The 26,784-nt window shown below is 48.8% G+C and overlaps 1 protein-coding gene across 3 annotated transcripts in view; it reads left to right on the forward strand.

Annotated features, from left to right (window-relative positions):
• The first annotated feature begins 930 nt into the window (after nt 1–930).
• TMOD1 (tropomodulin 1) overlaps nt 931–26,784 on the forward strand; it is a 167,484-nt gene continuing 141,630 nt past the window's right edge. For 2 of the 3 annotated variants that reach the window (XM_040417285.1, XM_040417286.1), the window contains exon 1: nt 931–1,171. The gene's annotated coding sequence lies outside the window, so the exon portion shown is untranslated. The remainder of the gene's footprint in view (nt 1,172–26,784) is intronic. The other variant, XM_040417284.1, reaches the window with a different exon arrangement.

Consider the following 26,784-nt stretch of genomic DNA (forward strand, 5'->3'; position numbering starts at 1 on the left):
TTTGAATGGGTCCGCAATCATGGAGATGTGGAAGCATGGATCGGAACCCCGCTGAAGTACTACAAAGTGCTTCCGTGGTGTTTCTGTCCGTCCCTCTGCACCGCAAAAAAAAAATAGAACTTGACCCATTCAAGTTGAATAGGTCTCGATCCGTCCCGTCCGCCGCACGGACATTGCCCTTGCATTCGGGGCCGCAAATTGCGGTCCCCAATGCATGGAATGGAACCACAACGGCCGTGTGAACAAGCCCTTATAATGTGTGCCAGTAGAAACAAATGCTGCCTTAGAACATATGCCAGTGCAAAAATACCCCCTTATAACGTTTGCCAGTAGAAAAAATGATGCCCCCTTATTATGTGTGCTAGTGCAAAAAAATTCCCTCTTATAATGTGTGCCACAGTACAACAAATGCACCCTTATAATGTGTGCCAGTACAACAAATGCCACCTTATAGTGTATAAGAGAAAAAAAAATGTTCCTTTATTATGTGTTAGTAGAAAAAATGCCCCTTATAATGTGTGCCAATACAAAAAATGCCCGCTGCTGGGGAGCTGCAGGCCAGTGAATGGTGAAGCAGGGAGCTGAGGACTCCCTGCTTCACCATTGCATAATGGATGCCAATCATCCAGAGATTCCTGGACAGTCCGTAAAAATAGGTGACTTTTTTCCTGTCTCCGTAAAAAAAAAAAAAAATAGAGGTGTGTGTGGTGTTTTTGAGGCTGATGGTGGTTTGGTGGTAATTCTCACAGTAAATGCTGGTAATGAGGTGTTATTATTATATTGAGCAGCGACAGACACGTATTACTTATAATCGTTCTAATTCATTGTGGTTTTCCAATTTGTAAGTAAGTTGCCCTGCATTGCATTCTCAGGAAGCAGATACAGGGAGCAGGGGCAGGCATGACTGTAATTATCTAGCAGGGTGGCAGGGTACCACTACCAGCTGCAGCAGCTCCGTGCCCACTTCACCCAGTGTACTTCGCTCATTCACCTGACTGAAGCCGCCCCCACGTGACGTCACGTGAGTGACAGCGGCAGAGCCCTCAGAAGTCCGGCTGCCCGTTCACTGTGAGTCCTCCGCCTCACCCGGGCAGCAGTTTGCCTCAAGACGCCAGCAAGGACCGGTCCCGCCGGTGACACTGCCCGCTCCGTCTCCGCTCAGCCTCTACCGGTAAGAAGGAGTCTCTCTTTACAATAAGAAGGATGCTGTGTATTGTTAGCCGCGCTCCCGGCTCCTGCAGGACCATATCTGGACAAAATATTCGTTTGTCACCAAAGGGGGGACTGTTAGCTGTCCTCTATAAATAGCCTGGGACAGTTATCCATAGGGACGGAGACAATGCTCAGGACCTGCCCCATTGCTGTTCCCTGTGACTGTAGCCAAACTTCCAGTTCTCCTGACACCAGCTTTACACTGGGCACCAGGGACACAGACTGTGTGTGTTATCACACCGGGCACCAGGGACACAGACTGTGTGTGGTATCACACCGGGCACCAGGGACACAGACTGTGTGTGGTATCACACCGGGCACCAGGGACACAGTCTGCGTGTGTTATCACACCGGGCACCACAGACACAGTCTGCGTGTGTTATCACACCGGGCACCACACACACAGTCTGCGTGTGGTATCACACCGGGCACCAGGGACACAGACTGTGTGTGGTATCACACCGGGCACCAGGGACACAGTCTGCGTGTGTTATCACACCGGGCACCACAGACACAGTCTGCGTGTGGTATCACACCGGGCACCAGGGACACAGACTGTGTGTGGTATTACACCGGGCACCAGGGACACAGGCTGTGTGTGGTATCACACCGGGCACCAGGGACACAGACTGTGTGTGGTATCACACCGGGCACCAGGGACACAGGCTGTGTGTGGTATCACACCGGGCACCAGGGACACAGACTGGGTGTGGTATCACACCGGGCACCAGGGACACAGGCTGTGTGTGGTATCACACCGGGCACCAGGGACACAGGCTGTGTGTGTTATCACACCGGGCACCAGGGACACAGGCTGTGTGTGGTATCATACCGGGCACCAGGGACACAGACTGTGTGTGGTATCACACCGGGCACCAGGGACACAGACTGTGTGTGGTATTACACTGGGCACCAGGGACACAGGCTGTGTGTGGTATCACACCGGGCACCAGGGACACAGGCTGTGTGTGGTATCACACCGGGCACCAGGGACACAGGCTGTGTGTGGTATCACACCGGGGACACAGGTTGTGTGTGTTATCATTTAGATGTGCCTTCATATGTGCCATGGGAGTATTCTATCTGTGGAGCAAATACATTGGGCAGTATGGTGACTGTGAGAGCGGCCAGAGATATTTCCATTATATTCTGCTATTTTCCCTACATTTTCCATACATCCAGGCCCCTCTTGAATTCCTTTATTGTACTCACCATCACCACCTCCTCAGGCAGAGAGTTCTATAGTCTCACTGCTCTTACCGTAAAGAATCCTTTTCTATGTTTGTGTACAAACCTTCTTTTCTCCAGACGCAGAGGATGTCCCCTCGTCACAGTCCTGGGGATAAATAGATGATGGGATAGATCTCTGTACTGACCCCTGATATATTTATACATAATTATTAGATCTCCCCTCAGTCGTCTTTTTTCTAACGTGAATAACCCTAATTTTGATAATCTTTCTGGGTACTGTAGTTGCCCCATTCCAGTAATTACTTTAGTTGCCCTCCTCTGAACCCTCTCCAGCTCTGCTATGTCTGGAGCCTGTACACAGCACTCCATGTGTGGTCTGACTAGCGATTTGTAAAGTGGTAGGACTATGTTCTCATCAGGGGCATCTATGCCCCTTTTGATGCAACCCATTATCTTATTGGCCTTGGCAGCAGCTGCCTGACACTGGTTTTTACAGCTTAGTAGGGATCGCCCAATATAGATTTTTTAGGGCCGATACCGATAATTTGTGAACTTTCAGGCCGATAGCCGATAATTTATATCGATATTCTGTGAAATTTCATTTAAAAAAAAAAACAAATCCTACACAAATCTGCTGAAAATGAATATTTTGATTGTTAATGTGTATTTTTTTTTTGTAAATCTTTTTTTTTTATACTTCATATTTTGGTGTGTTTTTTTTTTTACTAACTTTTAGCCCCCTTAGGGACTAGAGAACCCTTGTCCTATTCACCCTGATAGATCTCTATCAGGGTGAATAGGAGCTCACACTGTCCCTGCTGCTCTGTGCTCTGTGCACACAGCAGCATGGAGCTTACCATGGCAGCCAGGGCTTCAATAGCGTTCTGGCTGCCATGGTAACTGATCGGAGCCCCAGGCTTACACTGCTGGGGCTCCGATCGGAGGAGCAGGGGAGAGGGGATCCTGTGGCCACTGCCACCAATGATTAAAACTGGGGGGGCTTGGGTGGGGGGGCGCACTGCGCCACCAATGTTTTTAATACGGGGGCGGGGGGCGCACTGCGCCACCAATGATTAATACTGGGGGGCTTGGGGGGGCGCACTGCGCCACCAATGAACATAAATCTCTCATTAATTCATATACAGGAGGCGGGAGCTGGCTGCAGAATCACATAGCCGGCTCCCGACCTCCTGAGCGGTAGCTGTGATCCGCGGCACCTGAGGGGTTAACTACCGCGGATCGCAGCTACTGCTCATAGAGGTCGGGAGCCGGCTATGTGATTCTGCAGCCAGCTCCCGCCTCCTGTTCAATTTGAATAAATGAGTAAGTTAACATCATTGGTGGCGCAGTGGCCAAAGCCCCTCCCCTCCTCTTCCCATCTGTCTCTTCATTGGCGGCAGCGGTAGCAGCATCACAGGGGGGAGGGAAACACTGCTTCCTTCTCCTCTGTGCTGCTGAGGGAACACAGAGATCGCTGAGAGCAGCGCGATCCGGGTTCCCCATACGTTATCGGAATAGATGCCGATACCGATAACTGTCAAAATCCTGAATATCGGCTGATAATATCGGTAAAACCGATAATCGGTCGATCCCTACAGCTTAGTTTGCTGTTTATTAAGATTCCTAGGTTAGATTGGTATAAAGGTCCCAGAGCACTGCAATTTATGTACCTCCAAGGAAGGTTCCTTCAACTCATATAAAGAATTGTCCTATCGAAATATATGTGTAATTTTTACCATATAGCAAATGTAAACTTAGTCTGCTATGCTGCAAGGTTAACAGTCTGATATGATATCATGTAATCCTCCTAACATCCTCCTTCTCGCCTTTTATCCTACAGAGAATGAACGTTTCTCTAGGCTTCTACAATTGTTATTATCAACTGATATTTGAGTATTATGAGTTTTTATGTGTTTCCCATATATGTTTGATATTATGAGGTCAAGGCATGTCATTTAGATGGTGTCATTTGGTGTCATTTTAATTGTACATGTAAAACCATTCAGAGGTTATGACTACTGTTGATCGAGCACTAAAGTGCTCAGGTGTTCGGGCGCTCATGTCGAACACGTTGTAATGCTCGGGTGCTCAACCGAGCACAATGGAAGTCAACGGGAGAACCCGAGCATTAAACTAGGCACCCCCTGCTCTGAAGAGGGGAGGGTGTCTGGTTCATAGGAAAAGGTCAGAAATTGATGGAAACTCCACCGAAATGGTTCGGTAACAGCATGGGGAGGATGTCTGAATGCATCTTGGACTCCCAGGTCGCTGCTGGGAACAATGTTGTCCGAGTAGTACGCCACTTTTACAGACTGACAATAATACGTACAAAACTGAAGATAAAATCGGTTTTAGACGGAGGAAAAATTGTTAGGAAACATTCTTTCCTGTATATTTAACTTGTATATAAAGTGCAAGTGCTGCCAAAAATTATAAGGAAGAGGCACTCCGATACAACAGTATATTACATAAAGGAGGGCCTCATTCACATTGTGGTACAATTGTTCAGGTAGTGGCACTCCTACACTCGTAAAGCCTATGCACTAAGTGAAAGTGCTGCCAAAAATTACAAAGAACCGGCACTCCAATACACCCTTTGTTACACATAAAGGAGGGCATTATACACAGCCTTGAAAAATTATGATTGATGGCCTGCTGGTGACTCTCAAAACCATTACGGGTGAGGGCCTGCTGCTGAGCTGACCATCTAAAACATTAGGTGTGAGGGTCTGCTGCAGAGCTGACTCTCTAAAACAACATTAGGGGCGAGTGCCTGCTGCTGATCTGAACATCGAAAAAATTATGGGTGAGTGCCTGCTGCTGTGCTGACCATTGAAAAAATTATGGGCGAGTGCCTGCTGCTTAGCTAACCATTGAAAAAATTATGGGCGAAGGCTTGCTGGTGAACTGACCCTGTAAAACAGTATGGTTGAGGGTCGGCTGGTGAACTGACCCTCAAAAACATTATATGCGAGGGCCTGCTGGTGAGCTGACCCTCTAAAACATTATGGTTGAGGGCCTGCTGGTGAGCTGACCCTCTAAAAGATTGTAGGTAAGGGCCTGCTGGTGAGCTGACCCTCTAAAAGATTGTAAGTGAAGGCCTGCCGGTGAGCTGACCCTGTAAAACATTATGTTTGAGGGCCTGCTGGTGAGCTGACCCTCAAAAACATTATATGCGAGGGCCTGCAGGTGAGCTGACCCTCTACAAGATTGTAGGTGAGGGCCTGCTGGTGAGCTGACCCTCTAAAACATTATATGTGAGGGCCTGCAGGTGAGCTGACCCTCTACAACATTAGGAGCGAGGGCAGACTAATAAGCATGTTGATATGATGGAAGAGGAGGAGGATGAGAAAAGGAAGATTGAACCATATACCCTTTTTTGTGGTGGAAGGGGTGCATTCAGTACATTATAAAAAACACATTTAAAGTGCCTTTATGTTCAGCCGCTTTCCTCTGGTGGAGTAGAGAAGTCAGGGGTAATCCAGGCCTTGTTAATTTTTATAAAAGTCAACCTGTCAGCATTTTCAGTTCATAGGCAGATGCGCTTATCTGTTATTATGCCCGCAGCAGCAATAAATACCCGCTCTGACAAAACGCTGGCGGCAGGGCAGGCCAGCACCTCTAAGGCATAGAGCGCAAGTTTGTGCCACGTGTCTAGCTTGGACACCCAGTAGTTGTAAGGCACAGAGGGATCATTGAGGACAATGACAGTCTGCTACGTACTCCTTCACCATCTTCCAAAATGTTTCCCTCCTTGTGACACTAGGCCGCGCATCAGGGTGAGGGTGCTGGCAGGCTGTCATGAAACTGTCCCAGGCTTTGGAGAGTGTTGCCCTGCTTCTGTTGGAACTGCTGTGTGTTCCCCTCGTCTCCCCTCCTCGGTTGCCCAAGGAAGTACGTACTCTGCCACCAGCGTTGTCAGCTGGAAAGGTTAGGAGCAATTTTTCCACAAGGACCTTCTGGTATTGCACCATTTTGCTCGTTAACTCCACCACAGGAATGAGAGATGAGAAGTTCTCTTTGTAGCAGGGGTCGAGAAGGGTGAACAACGAGTAATCGGTGTTGTCCAAAATGTGTAAAACACGTGGGTCATGAGAAAGGCAGAGTTCGCTGTCGTCATCAGGAGGATGACTCTCAATCTCCTCATCCTCTTCTGCCCATCCACTCTGAACAGATGGAATTAAAGTTCCATTGGTACTACCCTCTGTAGCAGAGGCAACCGTCTCCTCCTCATCATCATCATCCAATTTGGGCTGAGAAGATGAACTGAGGGTGGTCCTGCTATCGCCCTGTATAATGTCTTTCCCCATTTACACCTCTTCTACATGCAAAGCGTTGGCCTTAATTGTGAGCAGCAAGCGTTTGAGTAGACCCAGAAGTGGGATGGTGATGCTGACTTAGCGTTATCGCCGCTCACCATCTGTGTTGATTCCTCGAAGTTTCTTGAAACCTCACGGAGGTCAGACATTAATGCCCACTCGTCGCTTGTGAAGAGCGGAAGCTGACTGGAAAGGCGACGACCGTGTTGCAGCTGGTATTCCACTACTGCCCTCTTCTGCTCACAAAGCCTGGCCAACATGTGGAACGTGGAGTTCCAGTGCGTGCTCTTGTCACACAACAGTCGGTGAGCTGGCAATTGTAAGCGCTGCTGCAGCGTTGACAGACCGGCGGAAGCTGTCGATGACTTGCGGAAATGGGCACACACGTGGCGCACCTTCACCAGTAGCTCAGGCAAATTGGGGTAGGTTTTGAGAAACCGCTGAAACACTAAGTTGAAGACGTGGGCTAGGCATGTGATGTGTGTGAGCTTGTCGAGCTTCAAAGCCGCCACCAAGTTACGGCCATTATCAGACACAACCATGCCTGGTTCTAGGCTGAGTGGCGAGAGCCACAGCTCAGTCTGGTCTCTTATCCCCTGCCACAGTTTTTCGGCGGTGTGCTGTTTGTCACCTAAGCAGATCAGCTTAAGCATGCCCTGTTGACGCTTCCCCACTGCAGTGCTACACTGCTTCCAGCTACCGACTGATGGCTGACTGGGGCTGCAAGAGGATAATTCTGAGGTGGAAGTGGAGGAGGAGAAGTGGGGGTTGGAGCCACTAACGTAGGTGGTGGCGAAAAACCCTGATGGAATTAGTGCCCGCAATCCTTGGCGTCGTTAGCGCCTGTGTCATCCCAGGGTACAACTCGCTCCTGGCCTCCACAACGTTCACCCAGTGTGCCGTCGGGAAAATGTAGCGTACTTGGCCGAAAGCACTTGTCCATGTGTCAGTGGTTAAGTGGACCTTCCCAGTAACTGTGTTGGTCAGGGCACGGGTGATGTTACGGGACACATGCTGGTGTAAGGCAGTCACGGCACACCGTGAAAAATAGTAGCGGCTGGGGACTGCGTAACAAGGGACGGCTGCCGACATCAGGCTGCGGAAGGCCTGTGTCCAGAAGCCTAAATGGCAACATTTCCAGGGCCAGTAATTTGGAAAGTTGCGTATTTAGTGCTATGGCCTGTGGGTGGGTGGCTGGGTATTTGCACTTGCGTTCAAATGCCTGGGGTAAGGACATTTGTACGCTGCGCTGGGACACGGAAGTGGATGTGGTCGCTGATGGTGCTTGTGAAGGTCCAGGTGCAGGGCGGGAGGCATCTGGGCCTGCGCCTTCAACAGGGGATTGGCCAGCAGGTAACACAGAGGAAGAGAAGGCAGTGGTGTGACCCGCAGACACAGATTGTGGACCCAGGAATTCAGCCCACCTATTACGGTGCTTTGATGCCATGTGGCAGATCATGCTGGTGGTGGTGAGGTTGCTAGTGTTCACACCCCTGCTCATTTTTGTATGGCACAGGTTGCAAATTACAATTCTTTTGTCGTCCGCACCTTCCTCCAAAAAGCACCAGACTGCGGAACACCTACCCCTTTGCAAGGGAGATTTCCGCAAGGGTGTGCTCCGGGGAACAGTTGCGGGCCTGTTTGGTGTGGCCCGCCTTCTCCCTTTTGCCACCCCACTGGCTCTTCCAGACTGTTGCGGTGCTGCAGATCCCTCCACCTCTGTACTGCTGTCCTCGCTCGGCTTGCCACCTTCCCAGGTTGGGTCAGTGACTACATCGTCCACCACCTCCTCTTCCACTTCCTCACTCTGCTCATCCTCCTGACTTGTTGACCTAACAGCAACCTCAGTTATTGAGACCTGTGTCTCATCCTCATCATCCACCTCGTGAAACACTAATTGCCGTTCCCCACCGTCATCTTCTTGTGACTGTGGATGCTCAAGAGTTTGGGAATCAGGGCACAAGATCTCATGTACCTCTTCAAGCGGGCTTGTTGAGAGGCCCAAATTAAGGCATAGCGCTAAAATGAGCTCCTCAGAATATCCGAGTGTGGGATCACTTGTTTGGCAAGACTCTCCATGGTGGGAGGAAAGGTGAGGATTGTGTTGACCAGACTCTTGGCTACTGAGACTGAACTTGGTGGAAGACAGTGTGGTTTGCTCAGAAGGAATAAAGCATTGTTTGCAGCAATCCAACCGATCACCTGGTCGCACTGGTCTGACTTCGAGAGCGTTGTTCTGCGCCGCCCTGCAAACTGGTACATGAAGCTAGGTATCGTGGATGATTGTTTTTCTTGTGCTCTGGCAGCAGGCACAGTTTCAACGCGCCCAATGCCACGGTCTCTGCGTGCAGCATCACGACCACTTCCCTGTCCCTTACTGCTCGCCTTCTTCATATTAAATGTTATATACGCTTGAAAGTATGTCATACGTACAGTAGCGTACGATTTGTAAGTGCATGCGCAAAAAAATTAAAAAAGGTATTTGAGACGTGAAAACTTTACACAGGAGAAATACCACAGATAATGTCGCTGATGTCACCAGCGGCTAATAAAAAAATTACATGGAATGTCACAGGTATTTGGGGTGTGTAAACGTCACACAGGAGATATACCGGAGATAATGTCGCTGATGTCAGCAGCGGCTAATATAAAATTACAGGGAATATCACAGGTATTTGGGATAGGGAAACGTTACACAGGAGAAATACCGCAGATAATGTCACTGATGTCAGCAGCAGTAATATAAAATTACAGGGAATGTCACAGGTATTTTGGATGTGAAAACATTACACAGGAGAAATACTGCATATAATGTCGCTGATGTCAGCAGCGGCTAATATAAAATTGCAGGGAATGTCACAGGTATTTGGGATGTGGAAACGTTACACAGGAGATGTACCCCAGGTATATCACTGTCTGCAGCGGACACCGTCTAGGGAAAAAGTACATTGGATGTCACTGATATTTTTTGGATGTGCACACGTTACACAGGAGATGTAGCGCAGCTAATGTCACTGTCCGCAGTGGACACCGTCTACGGAAAAAGTACACTGGATGTCACAGATATTTTTGAGATGCGCACACGTTACACAGGAGATGTAGCGCAGATAATGTCGCTGTCCGCAGCGGCCTAACTATTGCATGCTATTTAGCACAGGATGCGCTAAAAATAGATATTGCTGCCACACACAAGTCCTTAAAAGGACTTGTGGGTCTGTAAAGTTTTAGTAGTTTAGCGCAGGTTGCACTAAAAATATATATTGCTGCTGCCACACACAACAATAGTCCTTAAAAGGACTTTTGGGTCTCTGACAAGTTTTTAAACTTACAAAAAAATAAATTTACTCCCTACACTATCTTTCCCTTCTTCAGCACAACTCTCCCTGACTAACACTGAGCCGAACGCGTGTCATCGGGTGCTATATAGAACCCGATGACGTGTTTCGGCCAGCCAATCACTGTAATGCCAGTAACCAACATTCCTACGGCATTACAGTGAGGGCAGTCCTTACCTGCACGTTTATTGGCTGCGTAGCAGCCAACAAACGTGCGGGGAGGAGACTTAAGCATTGCGCTCGAGCACATGCTGTATTCGGCTGAATACCGCCATGTGCAAAGCATCGGTGTTCAGCCGAGCATGCTCAATCAACACTAGTTATGACTAGGGATGAGCGAGTCGACTTCGGACTAAAACATCAAAAGTCGATTTGCATAAAACTTTGTTTAAATACTGTACTGCTCCGTACAGTATTAGAATGTATTGGCTCCGATGAGCCGAAGTTATTACTTTGCAACGTCTCACGAGACTTCGCATACTAACTTCATAAATTGATTTATACTGTAAAAAAAACAAGTGATACTGATACTGTTTCAATGGCCAAGGGTGGTCACACCAAATATTGATTGGATTATTAAAATAAACTATTAACACTTCTATTTTTGAAAGCACTCTCACTTTGCAGGATTTTTCCTCACCTGCGTACGTTTGCACAGTACTATATCCACAGGATAGATGAAGAATATAATTGCTGGGAGTCGGACTGCTGAGATCCCCAATGATTATGATGGTAGTGGAGCGGTGGTGTGCTGTACAGCTCCATTCACTTTTCTGGACTGCCGGAGATAGCTCAGTACTATACTTTGCACGGGGAGTAGGTGGCTGCACATGCATACCACTGTACCACTCACACTGGCCACTCCAGGACACTCATTCTCCTCCCTTGGTGTGGTCTCAGCACTCAGATTCCCAGCAATCATAAATTTATCACTTATTCTGTGGATTGTTGATAAGTGTAAAGGCCGATTCATTGGCCTGTATTTGTGGGAGGGGCTTGGCCACCTACTTCAACGGCCGGCACCCTCCCACATGCGTACGAAGTGCAGAGTTCTCAGGAAGTGTGCGCTCGTACCTGGCAGTCCGGTGTCGACAGAGAAGGTGAGTGGATGTGCGTGCGGTGGTCGGCCCTTTGGTGAGTAGGGACCGCCATGCGCCGGGCCACTACGTCGCCAGCATACAGCAGGGAGTGGGGCCTCTGCAGTCCGGGGACCCCTCCTGCTCGTCCACAGCGGCGGTACCCCTTCAGCCGCCGGCGGGGGGAGGGAGCCCACGGATACGGCACTCCCCTCCTCCGCCGCCCAGGTCCGAGCTTGTCATTTTCTCCGGCGGGGGGCGGGGCCAGCGGTCACGAGAGGCCCCCCTCCGCCCGCCTCCCCGCCCGCCTCCGTCCACAAACTCAGCCGATGCTGCTCCGCTCCCTCACCTGTGGGCCGGCCCCTAGCCAGGGGAGGCACCCCTGTGACGAGCGCCTTACCAGGGGGCGGGGCGGCATCACGTAGCTCCGCCCATCACGCCGGGAGTTTAGGCCCCGTTATGTCAGTTTGCCAGGGGGCAGCACCGGTTCCCCACGCGGTGGAGGGGCCCAGCCGGCGGTGGGTCGGCCCCTCATGGAGCAGGGGGGCACCCCCGCACTGGGCACCCCATCAGGGAGCGGTGGGCCCCCCACGTGGCACGCCCTCACATTAGAAGGGGGGAGGCTGTGTCTGATAAGCCTCCCCCCATGCCAGGGGGCAGCACCGGTTCCCCACGCGGTGGAGGGGCCCAGCCGGCGGTGGGTCGGCCCCTCATGGAGCAGGGGGGCACCCCCGCACTGGGCACCCCATCAGGGAACGGTGGGCCCCCCACGTGGCACGCCCTCACATTAGAAGGGGGGAGGCTGTGTCTGGTAAAGCCTCCCCCCATGCCAGGGGGCAGCACCGTTTCCCCACGTGGTGGAGATGCCCAGCCGGCGGTGGGTTGGCCCCTCAGAGGCAGGAGGGCTCCCCCGCACTGGGCTCTCCATCAGGGACCGGTGAGGCCCCCCACGCGGCATTTCTAGTCTTGGCTAGGTGGGGCCCTCGACGCCGGGTGCCCCCCCTGTGTCAACTTCATGCCAGAGGGCTGCGCTGCTCCCCACGCGGCAGTAGTGCTCAGCCGGCGGGCGGCCCAGCCCCGGGACGACAAGGGGCCCCCGCACTGAGCACCCTGTCAGGGACATGCGCTGGCTCTCCACGTGGCACCTGAGACAGGTTGGCGTGGGGTGTCGGTCGTTGCCCAGAGGACCACCCCCACTTGGTTCACGGTGCCAGGGAGCCCCGCGCTCCCCACGTGGTTACCGTGAGGCACGGTGGGGCTCGCAACGGCCCCGCTCCTCGCCCACACCAAAGTCTGGCACAGGCCGCTGTGCCGCTTAGATAGGTAGGGGTTTTCACCGCCAACGTCAGGTAGTGGTCAATGTCAATCAGTATACCTACTCTCGTTAGCCGACTATACCTTTACTCACAACCCACGTTCTACAATTGAGCCTTACGCATTGACTGGTTCTTTCGTTGTCCCGTTGTTTTCCAGGTTCAAAGCAGTTATTAGTCAGAGAGAAGTTGGTTTGGATCTCAGTTGATTTTCCTTGTCAACCAAGGTAGTGGGGGTTCACCTTGGGGGACGGGTAGGTACTGCCTTTGTCAGGCTTGTGTCTCATACGTTACTTTACGTACAGGTTGTTCTGTGTTCATTGATACTTCCACGGAAGTCAGAGTATAGTGCTTCTCAGTTGGTAAGTACGGCAGGTCTCCTTGCATGGACTACCGGGTGGCGGTTCCTGGCCACTCCTTCACGGCTCTTCTGGTGTCATCGTACATTCCTCACGGGGATAGTTCACCCTTTCATTACATGGTTTAGACTGCTGCACGGTTTCCGGCGGTCATCCAGGCTAGACGGTCATTTTTACGTTACTGTTTTCACAGCCACGATGTCACACGCGTCAGACATCATCGAGGCGTCAGTGGACGAGGTCGTAGCAGAGACATCTGAAGGGGGCAGTATACCGTCCCTACGTGCTTGGACCGTCCCCAGGCTTATGGCGGCGCTGACAAAGCAGGGCGTCCCTTTCCCAGCGTCTGCCAGAAAAGCGGAACTGTATCGCCTTTGGAAGGACTCCCTGGTACCTAGTACCAATGATCCCCCTGCGGCCACGATGCAAACTTCGCTGACTCAGATACATGTCATGCTAAACAGTCTGACGTCTGCCGTCACGTCCATGCAGGCGAGGTTAGAGTCTATCGAGGCTCGCAGCGCAGTCCTACCAGTTCCCTCCCTCGAGGTTGCGGTCGCCTCCACTTCTGCCGCCGCAGACATTCGCTCTGTCCAGTCCGTCCCCAACGTGACTCCCTCCCACTTTGTCCCGATCAACGTCAGGAAGGACATCCTGGAGGGTAGGGATGTCAATCTTGCGTCTCTATTAATAGCCTCCAGGGACCTATCTGACAACAAGGTCATAGCTTGCGGGGAAGTGTCAGTGGTACTGAGAAGCCGCGACCACCGGCTCAACCGCAAATTGTCCATACCGGAATTCGTCATGGCGTTCAGCCTTTTCAGGGATGTGATTTGCACTGCCAGGCCGGACAGGAGGGAAGAACTAGACCTGTATCTCTTCAGGGTCACAGAGTTGGGTCACAGGTATGGAGGGAGCGCATTCTACGACTATCACTGTTCGTTTTCAGCTAAGGCGGCAGCGGCTCTCTCCCAGTTCCAACACGTCACTGACTGGTCCAACCTGGACACTGAGCTTTTCTGTAGGCATTTTGCAGGTCTGAAAGCTCCCTCCTGTTCCGCCTGCCAGTCTATCTTTCACTCTGTCGAGTGGTGCGATAAGTCCGCCGTCAGCACGGCATCCTACCCCTCCAGCTCTACAGCTGGTCCACTCGACGTCTTCAGACCCCCCAACTCAGTAGACAAGCTGGGCCGGCCCATCGTTCAGCTAGGCAGGGCACAGATATGTAACAATTACAATTACGCATCTTGTAATTTCGGTCAATGCCGTCTGTTACATATCTGTACCAACTGTTTTAGGGCCCACCCCCGAGTAGCGTGCTCATTAAAGTCGGTTAGAAATTATATGAGTGTGGTCAATATTAGCCGTCTACAGGAGTACTTGCAAGGTCATCACAATCCAGGGTTTGTACAGTTCCTGGTGTCAGGATTTCACGAGGGTTTCCATACGGGCTTGATCACGACTCCAGAGTTCACACACGAATGCAGGAACCTTCAGTCAGCTGAAAGAAATCCCGCTTCGGTAGACACACTAGTAGAGGCAGAGTTAAGCAAAGGGTTCTTGATCGGTCCCTTTAGTGTGCCCCCCTTTCAACGCTGGAGAGTCAGTCCCGTGGGGGTAGTTACAGGCAAGTTCAGTAAAAAGGAAAGACTCATTATCGACTTGTCGGCCCCACATGGCTCCCAGGTCCCCAGCCTCAACTCCCTCATTCCTTCGGAGGAAGTGGGCATGAGATATGCTTCAATCGACCAGGCTATCGCCATCATCATGAAAACGGGCCCAGGGTCCATGTTGTCCAAGGCCGACATATCGGATGCCTTTAAGTTGCTCCCCATCATGCCAGCCCTCTGGCAGTGGCACGGCATCAAGTGGAGAGGCCTGTATTATTTCTCCACCAAACTCACCTTCGGTTCCAAGAGCAGCCCCTGGCTCTTCGATCAGTTGGCTCAGGCTCTCCACTGGGTTTTGGTACACAGGGTCCTCTGTGAGTTCGTCATCCACTATTTGGACGACTTCCTGCTGATTGAGAGGCCAGGGGCAGTTCCCCTAGGGCTGGGAAAATTGCTTAGGTGCTTTTCCCAGTTAGGTGTCCCGGTGTCCCCCAAGAAGGTAGAAGGCCCGGCCACAGTCATCACCTTCTTGGGCATTGAGTTAGACTCCCAGCACATGTTAGCTAGGTTGCCTACGGATAAGTTAACGAGGATTAGAGAAGTCATCCACAGGTTTACAGTCACAACCGTGGTCACTAAGGCTGACCTTCAGTCTCTACTGGGCATGTTGAACTTCGCCATGCGCATCATCCCGCAGGGCAGGGCGTTCATATCCCGCCTACTGTCGCTCTTAAGTTCCGCCCCGGAACAGGACAGCCCAGTGTGCCTGGACAGTCAAGCCCTAGCGGATCTCCACATGTGGGACCATTTCCTGAGCCAATGGAACGGGGTGTCACTATTCGTACCCGAGCTGTCTTGTCGGTCGCCTACAGTGTTTTCGGATGCAGCTGCGGGCTCAGGGTTTGCCGCCATTTTCGGCACCCACTGGGTTGCAGACGAATGGCCTGCCGAGGTGGAACAAATTCCGGGGTTCCTCCAAACCTCGGCGCTGTTCGAGCTGTACCCCATCGTGGTAGCCGCCCACATTTGGGGCAGTCTCTGGGCGTGTCAGTCTGTTCTGTTTGTAACTGACAACGCAGCCGTGGTAGACATCCTCAACAGTGGGCTGTCTAAGTCCAGCCAAGTCATGTGTTTTCTCAGAAGGTTGGTGCAGCTCTCCCTACGGCACCACTTTCATATTTTCAGTGCGCATGTGCCAGGTGCGCAGAACGGGGCTGCTGACGCCTTGTCGAGGGCTAACTTCTCCCGTTTCTTTCAGATCATGCCAGAGGCAGATGCGACAGGTACCACCGTCCCTCCTCTCGAGTCCTTGAGGATAATGTAACCAACCACCTTGAGACGGCTCACGCTCTGATACGCAATTCCCTCTCACCTAACACAACCAGGGCATACAACACCGGGTGGAAGACGTTCTGCAGGTTTCGAGGGGAATGTCCTCAAGGGGACTCCAGTTTTCCAGAGTACATCCTGGCGTTCATCGGTTACTGCCACTCCGTGCGCAGGCTCTCCCACGGTACAGTGAGGTCGTACCTGGCGGGAGTGCAACACTTCCTCTCTCTTAGCCATCCCGAGCTAGCGTCAGTGTTTACCATACATGCTGTCAAAGCCGCTCTCAAGGGTTTGAGCAAGTGCGGGCCTCAAAGCCGAGTACGCAGGCAAGGGGTCACCGGCCCTCTTTTCCGCAAAATATCCGACGCCTTGGACGGTAATCCTTTCGGGGTTTTGGCCAGCTTGGTACTTAAATCCGCCATCTATCTAGCCTTTTACGGCTTCCTAAGACCTGGGGAGTTCACCTGCGCGCTAGGTAGTGGCAAGTTCCTCACGCTCAGCCAGCTGGTCCAGAACTCCGACGGGTTCGTATTACTGCTCAAAACGTCCAAGACCTCCCAGATGGGCCCCCCTGTTCCGGTGTCCTTCTTTCCCACAACACACCAATGGTGTCCGGTGACGGTACTTCGTCAGTTACGGTCTGCCTTGTCCGAGGCCGGACCGAATAGTCCATTGTTACCCTTCGGGGGGGTTCCACTCACCACCCATCAGTTCATATCCCATGTAAGGTCACTCGTGGCCAGCACGGGCGGTGACCCTGCCACAATTTCGGGTCATTCATTTCGCATAGGTGCCGCATCCGCGGCCTCCAAAAACCGAGTGCCTGCGCATGTCATACAGAAACTGGGGCGTTGGCACTCGTCTTGTTTCAATCGTTACATACCTCACCCCGAAACAGAAATGTCGGCAGCTTTTCAAACTTTGGCTTTGTAACGACTTTGCAATAAATTATTTCTGCCTATCAGTATGTCTTTTTGCCCTCTTTCAGGCGTCCCTCCACGACGCGGTTACGGCACAACTCTGACCGCTTAGGGATAGGGTATCCTAGGTAGGATAGGTACGTACTTGGTTGCCACGACCACAAGTGTAAAGGCCGATTCATTGGCCTGTATTTGTGGGAGGGGCTTGGCCACCTACTTCAACGGCCGGCACCCTCCCACATGCGTACGAAGTGCAGAGTTCTCCCTCCCACCCACCCCTTTCTCCTGTTACTCTCAAAGGGGATGCCCTCTTTCAGGCGTCCCTCCACGACGCGGTTACGGCACAACTCTGACCGCTTAGGGATAGGGTATCCTAGGTAGGATAGGTACGTACTTGGTTGCCACGACCACAATTGCTGTTAGTGGTGAAATCACTTTAACTGTAATATTATCTGTAGTCTTTATTTCAGATAAATCCAGAAGCTACATGCATACATATATATGTGATATCTCCAACTATCAGCTGTACATTTCTGGGTTCTCTTGTATAGGTTTTGTAACTGTCTTAGGTAGGGATCGACCGATATTGATTTTTTAGGGCCGATACCGATAATTTGTGAACTTTCAGGCCAATAGCCGATAATTTATACCAATATTCTGGGAATTTTCATTTTTGAGAAAAAAAAAATTCCTACACAAATCTGCTGAAAATTAATGTTTATTGTTAATGTGTATTTTTTTGTTTATTGTTAATGTGTATTTATTTTTATTTTTTTAAAATCTTTTTCATTTATACTTAATATTTTTGTGGTTTTTTTTTTTACTAACTTTTAGCCCCCTTAGGGACTAGATCCCTTGTCCTATTCCCCCTGATAGATCTCTATCAGGGTGAATAGGAGCTCACACGGTCCCTGCTGCCCTGTGCTCTGTGCACACAGCAGCATGGAGCTTACCATGGCAGCCAGGGCTTCAATAGCGTCCTGGCTGCCATGGTAACCGATCGGAGCCCCAGGATTACACAGCTGGGGCTCCGATCGGAGGAGCAGCAGAGAGGGGATCCTGTGGCCACTGCCACCAATGAGTAATACTGGGTGGGGGGGCGCACTGCACCACCAATGTTTTTACTATTGGGATGGGGGTGGGGGGCGCACTGTGCCACCAATGATTAATACTGGGGGGCTAAGGGGGGGGGGGGCGCACTGCGCCACCAATTTAGATAAGTCTCTTAATAATTCATATACAGGAGGCGGGAGCTGGCTGCAGAATCACATAGCCGGCTCCCGACCTCTATGAGCGGTAGCTGCGATCCGCGGCACCTGAGGAGTTAACTACCGCGGACCGCAGCTACAGTTCATAGAGGTCGGGAGTCGGCTATGTGATTCTGCAGCCAGCTCCCGCCTCCTGTATATGAATGATTGAGAGACTTATCTTCATTGGTGGAGCGCTGGCCACAGCCCCTCCCCTCCTCTTCTCTTCTCTTCTCTCATTGGCGGCAGCAGCAGCAGCACAGGGGGGAGGGAGACACTGCTTCCTTCTCCCCTGTGCTGCGGAGGGAACACAGAGATCGCTGAGAGCAGCGCGTTCTGTGTTCCCAATACGTTATCGGTATATCGGCAAAATAGATGCCGATACCGATAACGTTCAAAATCCTCAATATCGGCCAAACCGATAATCGGTCGATCCCTAGTCTTAGGGCACATGCCTGAAAGACATCTGAGGAGTTTAAAGATCATGGACAGCCTCTCAAGGATACGGCCAGATGGAAGGTCAACCTACGCCCACCCGCAGCAGTCAATGGCCACACGATTTTACTTCATTGGCTGCCTTGAGTGGCCATGGCTTGGACTCATGTGGCCAGCCCTGCCATCTGGCAGTACCCCTAGGCTTGATTTATTAGGTTGGAGTGGCCAGCTTGTCCATCAGTGAATTATTGCCTGGTTTTGTACATCACTTTTCATCACTGATTTCACTGAATGTTCTTAGTCTTATTGATGCTAGCATGCTGAGATGACAAGTAGTTTCCATTAATATCACTGCATTTTCTGGCACACACATAATCTCACTGCTTTAGTACGGGAAAGTCTTTCTGGTATCTTAGATACTGGATACAATGATACATCATTTTAGAATATTGTTTTTCAATGTGATACAACAGAGTCTGCTTCCTGTGTAAGGAAATGAACAGATAAATCTCTATTTTGTATATATATATATATATATATATATATATATATATATATATATAGTTGCAAGAAAAAGTATGTGAACCCTTTGGAATTATATGGATTTCTGCACAAATTGGTAATAAAATGTGATCTGATCTTCATCTAAGTCACAACAATAGACAATCACAGTCTGCTTAAACTAATAACACACAGAGAATTAAATGTTACCATGTTTTTATTGAACACACCATGTAAACATTCACAGTGCAGGTGGAAAAAGTGTGTGAACCCTTGGATTTAATAACTGGTTGAACCTCCTTTGGCAGCAATAACTTCAACCAAACGTTTCCTGTAGTTGCAGATCAGATGTGCACAACAGTCAGGAGTAATTCTTGACCATTCCTCTTTACAGAACTGTTTCAGTTCAGCAATATTCTTGGAATGTCTGGTCTGAATCGCTTTTTTGAGGTCATGCCACAGCATCTCAATCGGGTTGAGGTCAGGACTCTGACTGGGCCACTCCAGAAGGCGTATTTTCTTCTGTTTAAGCCATTCTGTTGTTGATTTACTTCTATACTTTGGGTCATTGTCCTGTTGCAACACCCATCTTCTGTTGAGCTTCAGCTGGTGGACAGATGGCCTTAAGTTCTCCTGCAAAATGTCTTGATAAACTTGGGAATTCATTTTTCCTTCGATAATAGCAATCCGTCCAGGCCCTGACGCAGCAAAGCACCCCCAAACCATGATGCTCCCACTACCATACTTCACAGTTGGGATGAGGTTTTGATGTTGGTGTGCTGTGCCTCTTTTTCTCCACACATAGTGTTGTGTGTTTCTTCAAAACAACTCAACTTTGGTTTCATCTGTCCACAGAATATTTTGCCAGTACTGCTGTGGATCATTTAGGTGCTCTTGTGCAAACTGTAAACGTGCAGCAATGTTTTATTTGGACAGCAGTGGCTTCCTCTGTGGTATCCTCCTATGAAATCCATTCTTGTTTAGTGTTTTTTACGTATCGTAGATTTGCTAACAGGGATGTTAGCATATGCCAGAGACTTTTGTAAGTCTTTAGCTGACACTCTAAGATTCTTCTTCACCTCATTGAGCAGTCTGCGCTGTGCTCTTGCAGTCTTCTTTACAGGACGGCCACTCCTAGGGAGAGTAGCAGGAGTGCTGAACTTTCTCCATTTATAGACAATTTGTCTTACCATGGACTGATGAACAGCAAGGCTTTTGGAGATACTTTTATAACCCTTTCCAGCTTTATGCAAGTCAACAATTCTTGATCGTAGGTCTTCTGAGAGCTCTTTTGTGCGAGCCATCATTCACATAAGGCAATGCTTCTTGTGAAAAGCAAACCCAGAACTGGTGTGTGTTTTTTATAGGGCGGGGGAGCTGTAACCAACTCCTCCAATCTCATCTCATTGATTGGACTCCAGTTGGCTGACACCTCACTCCAATTAGCTCTTGGAGATGTCATTAGTCTAGGGGTTCACATACTTTTTCCACCTGCACTGTGAATGTTTACATGGTGTGTTCAATAAAAACATGTTAACATTTAATTCTCTGTGTGTTATTAGTTTAAGCAGACTGTGATTGTCTATTGTTGTGACTTAGATGAAGATCAGATCACATTTTATGACCAATTTGTGCAGAACACCATATCATTCCAAAGGGTTCACATACTTTTTCTTGCAACTGTGTGTATATATATATATATATATATATATATAATTATAGAAAAAAGAAAAAAAGTGGCAGCACCGTCCCTGATGCAAGCAAAAGGGTGCAGCTGGCCCAATATGGATATAAGCCAATCCAATAGATAGAGAACAAAAAAGATGGGCAGCAGTCCAAGAAGTAAAAAAATACAAAAATACTTTATTTACCAAGCAGGACATGTGACGTTTCGGCGCTATACAGGAGCCTTTCTCAAGCAGTGTATACAGACAAAGTGCCAAGTACCGTATTTTTCGCCCTATAAGACGCACCTAGGTTTTTGGGGAGGAAAATAAGAAAAAAAATACTTTTAACCAAAAGGTGGGCTTTTGGTGGGTTTGGAACTAATGATGGTCTGTGGATGGCACTATTACTGGGGATCTGTGAAGGACACTGTTATGGGGGGGGATCTGTGGATGACGGACACTGTTATGGGGGGATCTTTGGCTTGCACTGTTACAGGGGGATCTGTGGCTGGCACTGTTACAGGGGGGATCTGTGGATGGCACTGTTATATATGTGCCATCCACAGACCCCACCAGCCCATAACAGTGCCATCCACAGACCCCCCAGCCCATAACAGTGCCATCCACAGACCCCCCCCAGCCCATAACAGTGCCATCCACATACCCCCCAGCCCATAACTGTACCATCCACAGATGTCCCCCATAAAAATGTCATCCACAGACCCCCTCCGCTCCAGTATACAAATATAAAATGTCTTATTCAATTAATAGTTATTACACATGCCCCCAACTCCTAATACTTCTTGGAGTGCTGCCCATCTTTTTTGTTCTATATACAGTTGTGTTCAAAATTATTCAACCCCCACTGAAATTGAGTGTTTTGGCCAGTTTGACATTGATTTTGATCATTTCAGTCATCTTGTTTACAATTAAATCAAAGAGGCACTTGTAAGTCAGACAAATATAACATAACATTTATAATGAAATAACCACAAATGTCTTTTCTGTGCTCACATCATTATCAGTTTTATTCAACCCCCAAGTGACATTCAATCTTAGTACTTAGTACAACATCCTTTTCCAGTTATAACAGCTTTTAAACGTGAAGCATAGCTTGACACAAGTGTCTTGCAGCGATCTACGGGTATCTTCGCCCATTCTTCATGGCCAAAAGCCTCCAGTTCAGTCACATTCTTAGGCTTGCGCGCTGCAACTGCTTTCTTTAAGTCCCACCAGAGGTTCTCAATCGGATTTAAGTCTGGTCACAGCGATGGCCACTTCAAAATGTTCCAGCCTTTAATCTGCAACCATGCTCTAGTGGACTTGGAGGTATGCTTGGGATCATTGTCCTGTTGAAAGGTCCAACGTCTCCCAAGCCTCAGGTTTGTGACGGACTGCATCACATTTTCATCCAATATCTCCTGGTACTGAAGAGAATTCATGGTACCTTGCACACGCTGAAGCTTCCCTGTACCTGTAGAAGCAAAACAGCCCCAAAGCATGATTGACCCCCAGTCACGGTAGGCAAGGTGTTCTTTTCTTCATAGGCCTTGTTCTTCCTCCTCCAAACATAGCGTTGATCCATGGGCCCAAACAGTTCTAATTTTGTTTCATCAGTCCACAGAACACTATCCCAAAACTTTTGTGGTTTGTCCACATGAGTTTTGGCATACTGCAGTCGACTCTTCTTATTCTTTGGAGACAGCAAGGGGGTGCAACCGCCTGGGAGTTCTGGCATGGAGGCCTTCATTACGCAGTGTGCGCCTTATTGTCTGAGCTGAAACTTCAGTACCCACATCTGACAAATCTTTTTTCAGTTCCTCAGCAGTCACACGGGGACTTTTCTCCACTTTGCGCTTCAGGTAGCGCACAGCAGTCGAAGTCAGCATCTTCTTTCTGCCACGACCAGGTAGCGTTTCAACAGTGCCCTTTGACTTCACCATGTTTGTAAACACACCAGTAAATGTCTAGAAGGAGCTGAGTATCACAGTCCTTTTAAATCTGCCTAATTGGTGCTTATTATGCTTGATTGCTGCTCCTTGACATCCACAGGTGTTTTCAATACCTGATCGAAAACACTTGAATGAACCTCTGTTCTTAAGAGTGGTAGTCTTTAAGGGGTTGAATAATTGTGTCAATGAAGAAATCACAAAAAAAAACATTTAATACTGTATTACAAAAACAATTGATGTTATTTTAGTTGCATTTGGTTGTTTAAAAAGTCCTTGTAAGATTTAATTCTGAACACAATTACAAATGTACACTAAATTCCCTAAAACCCTTTACAGCATTGGGGTTTGAATAATTTTGAACACAACTGTATATAAATATATATATATATATATATATATATATATATATATATATATCACAAACCGTTCATATGTATTGTGTTTAATGTTTTTCATGTTGGACCAAGTGAACTAAGATTTAGAACTGCAGATTCTAGAAGAACCACTTATTATTGCCTATCTTGTACTGCTCTGCAAATTTTACTTTGGCCTCCCTCATGGCTTTACGCTTCAGAGATGGGTTCCTGAAAACATCCTTGTTCATCACAGCCTTGTAAGGGATGTCAATATGTGGGATAGGGAAACAGCTCTCCTTCTCTGAACACTGTGTAGATTAAATTAAATGATCTGGACCAACATTCTACTGTTTGGCCACAAAATGCCGCTGTTTCCTAAACACAGCTACAGACTGCATATGTTTCCATATTCATGAGAGGTGAGGTTACACAGAGCCTGGAGAGGAAGAGAAAGAGAGCAGCCATCTTAGAGGGAGCTGAGACTGAGGAACTGTGTGAGCAGAGGATCCAACAGCATCCAGATGTGAGAGCATCCCTCAGTGACCAGAGCTGCAGCTAAGTGAAGTTGCTTGTATTCAAGACCCTGATCCTGTCCAGAGGAACGAGGATTGCTTTCAGGAACGCTGATAAGACCTGAGGAGCAAAGCTACATACTCTGCAGGACCGCATGCTTGTTGGAGAGGCATTTGTTCTGTTCAGAGTCACCAGCAGATGCAGAGCAGACCCGGGTCGGTAATATCGTGCACGCACCTCATTACAGTGTTGGTGCCTAGAGACTGAGACCAGGCCTGTAGTTAGTTAGTTAGGGTCTCTGTTTCTGTCAGGCCCAGGGCCGGCTCCAGGTTCATGTGGGCCCTTGGGCGATAAAGTCTCAGTGGGCCCCCTTGTGCATTTTGCATGGCGCTTACAGCAATGAAACTGCATGTATTATAGATTAAATACCTTACACAGAGCATGCTAAAGAGTGGATATATGTGAATCAGTCCTTTTGTGCCTACTTTTATTTTCTACCCAGTGTTTCAGTCCCTCAGGTGTACTCACAGATATCCGCCCCCTCACAGTAGATATGCCAAGATATGCCCCCTTCATAGTAGATATTCCAAGATATGTGCCCCCTCACAGTAGATATGCCAAGATATGTGCCCCCCTCACAGTAGATATGCCAAGATATGTGCCCCCTTCACAATAGATATGCCAAGATATGTGCCCCCTTCACAGTAGATATCCCAAAATATGTGCCCCCTTCACAGTAGATATCCCAAAATATGTGCCCCCTCACAGTAGATATGCTAAGATGTGTTCCCCCTGCACAGTAGACATGCCAAGATATGTGCCCTTATACGGTGGATATGCCCAGAAGTGCCCCCTTCACAGGAAGTCAAAAAGACAAACAATAAATACTCCTCGCCTCAATCCCATGATCTGCGCTCCCCATCAGCAGGATACTGTGGCACATCACGCTGCTGTGTAGGAGGAGAAGAAGCTGATTCCCAGCCTGCCCCGCTCCTCCTCCTACACAGATCAGCAGGACGGTGTGTGAGGACATCGTGCTGCTGCTGCTGTGGGGCATTGGCGGCTCAATGGTGGAGCGGGGAGCAAATAGTTCCTTGCTTCAGTTGTGTGCCTACGTTGTTTGGCAACCCCCCCCCCCCCATACTTTTTTTTTTTACCCCTTCACAGTAGTATTGCCCTCATTGTACAACCTTCACAGTAGTTTTGTACAGATGTGTGCCCCCTCACAGTAGTTATGCCCACATTGTGCCCTCTCACAGTAGTTATGCCCTCTGTGCCCCTTTTACAGTTGTAATGCCCTATCTGTGCCCCTTCACAGTAATAATGTTTACAGAAACACCCCATATGTGGTCGTAAACTGCTGTACGGGCACACGGCAGGGCGCAGAAGGAAAGGAATGCCATACGGTTTTTGGAAGGCAGATTTTGCCGGACTGTTTTTTTTTACACCATGTCCCATTTGAAGCCCCCCTGATGCACCCCTAGAGTAGAAACTCCCAAAAAAAAGTGACCCCATTTTAGAAACTACGGAATAGGGTGGCAGTTTTGTTGGTACTAGTTTAGGGTACATATGATTTTTGGTTGCTCTATATTACACTTTTTGTGCGGCAAGGTAACAAGAAATAGCTTTTTTGGCACCGTTTTTTTTTTGTTATTTACAACATTCATCTGCCAGGTTAGATCATGTGGTAATTTTATAGAGCAGGTTGTCACGGACGCGAGTATAAATAATATGTATACAATTTTTTTTATTTATGTAAGTTTTACACAATGATTTCATTTTTTAAACAAAAAAAATGTTTTAGTGTCTCCACAGTTTTTGGGCGATTATCTTAAGTAGGGTCTCATTTTTTGTGGGATGAGATGACGGTTTGATTGGCACTATTTTGGGGTGCATATGACTTTTTGATTGCTTGCTATTACACTTTTTGTGACGTAAGATGACAAAAAATGGCTTTTTTTTACACAGTTTTTTTTTTTTTTTTACGGCGGTCATCTGAGGAATTAGTTCATGTGATATTTTTATAGAGCCAGTCGATACGGACGCGGGGATACCTAATATGTATACTTTTATTTATTTATGTAAGTTTTACACAATGATTTCATTTTTTAAACCAAAAAAAAATCATGTTTTAGTGTTTCCATAGTCTAAGAGCCATAGTTTTTTCCGTTTTTGGGCTATTATCTTGGGTAGGGTATGATTTTTGCGGGATGAGATTATGGTTTGATTGGTACTATTTTGGCGTACATGCGACTTTTTTGATCACTTTTATTACCTTTTTTGGGAAGTAAGGTGGGTAAAATTTCAATTTCATAATAGTTTTTATTTTTATGGCGTTCACCGTTCGGGTAAAGTAACATGACCGTTTTATAGATCAGGTCGTTAAGGATGCGGTGATATCAAACATGTGTAGGGAATTTTATTTTTTTTAATTTTTATGCAGTGATAAATGTGTTCTTTGATTTTTACTTTTTTTTTCACTTTTCTTTCACTTTTTTTTGACCCAGACCCACTTGGTTCTTGAAGATCCAGTGGGCCTGATGTCTGTATAATACAGTACAGTACAATATATAGTGTACTGTACTGTATTTTACTTACACTTTGTCTGAACAGATCTATGCCTTTAGCACAGATCTGTTCAGCACCATGGACAGCAGGATGCCTGAGAACCTTCCCCGTCTGCTCAGTTGTGGCCACAACTGCGCAGACGGGGAAGGGTAAGGAGGGGGGCTCCCTCCCTCTGTCACCCCATCCTGTCGGGGGGCTGCAAAGGCACAGCAGCCCCCCGATGGGAGAGGGAGGGAGCTCCCGACTGTTAACCTCTGCTATTCCATACCGCGGTCCGTACGCACCGCGTTATGGAAAGGGTTAAACGGCTGACATCACAGATGTCAGCCGTTTATACCAGAGTGTCAGCAATGTGCTGACACTCTGGTATACCCACTGGCCACCAACGATTATTCAAGAGGAGGCGGGCGGGGGATCGCGATCCCGCCTGCCGCACCTCCCGCAACCCCCCCCTGCACCTCCCGCCGCCATAAAATCATTCAGGTGTGCAGGGGGGGTTGAAAAAACGATCAGAAACTGCTGAAAGCGCAGCAAACCGCAGGTCTGAATTGACCTGCGGTTTGTTGCGATCGCCGACATGGGGGGGTCATGGGACCGCCCCGCGCATTTAGCCGAGGTGCCTGCTCAATGATTTGAGCAGGCACCTTGTTCCGATCACAGCCGGCCAGGCGGCAGTGATCGGAACAACACATAACGTACCGGTACGTCATGTGTCCTTAAGTACCAGGACAACATGACGTACCGGTACGTCATGTGTCCTGAAGAGGTTAAAGAGGTTGTCCAGCTTTGAAAACACTTTTGGGCAGCACCTCCTCCCTTCCCGCACCGGTGGAGGGAAGCATACTGTATTTTTTGCTCTATAATACGCACTTTTTTCTCTC

This window comes from Bufo bufo, chromosome 2 (genome assembly GCF_905171765.1).
Source record: "Bufo bufo chromosome 2, aBufBuf1.1, whole genome shotgun sequence".
Lineage (NCBI taxonomy): Eukaryota > Metazoa > Chordata > Amphibia > Anura > Bufonidae > Bufo > Bufo bufo.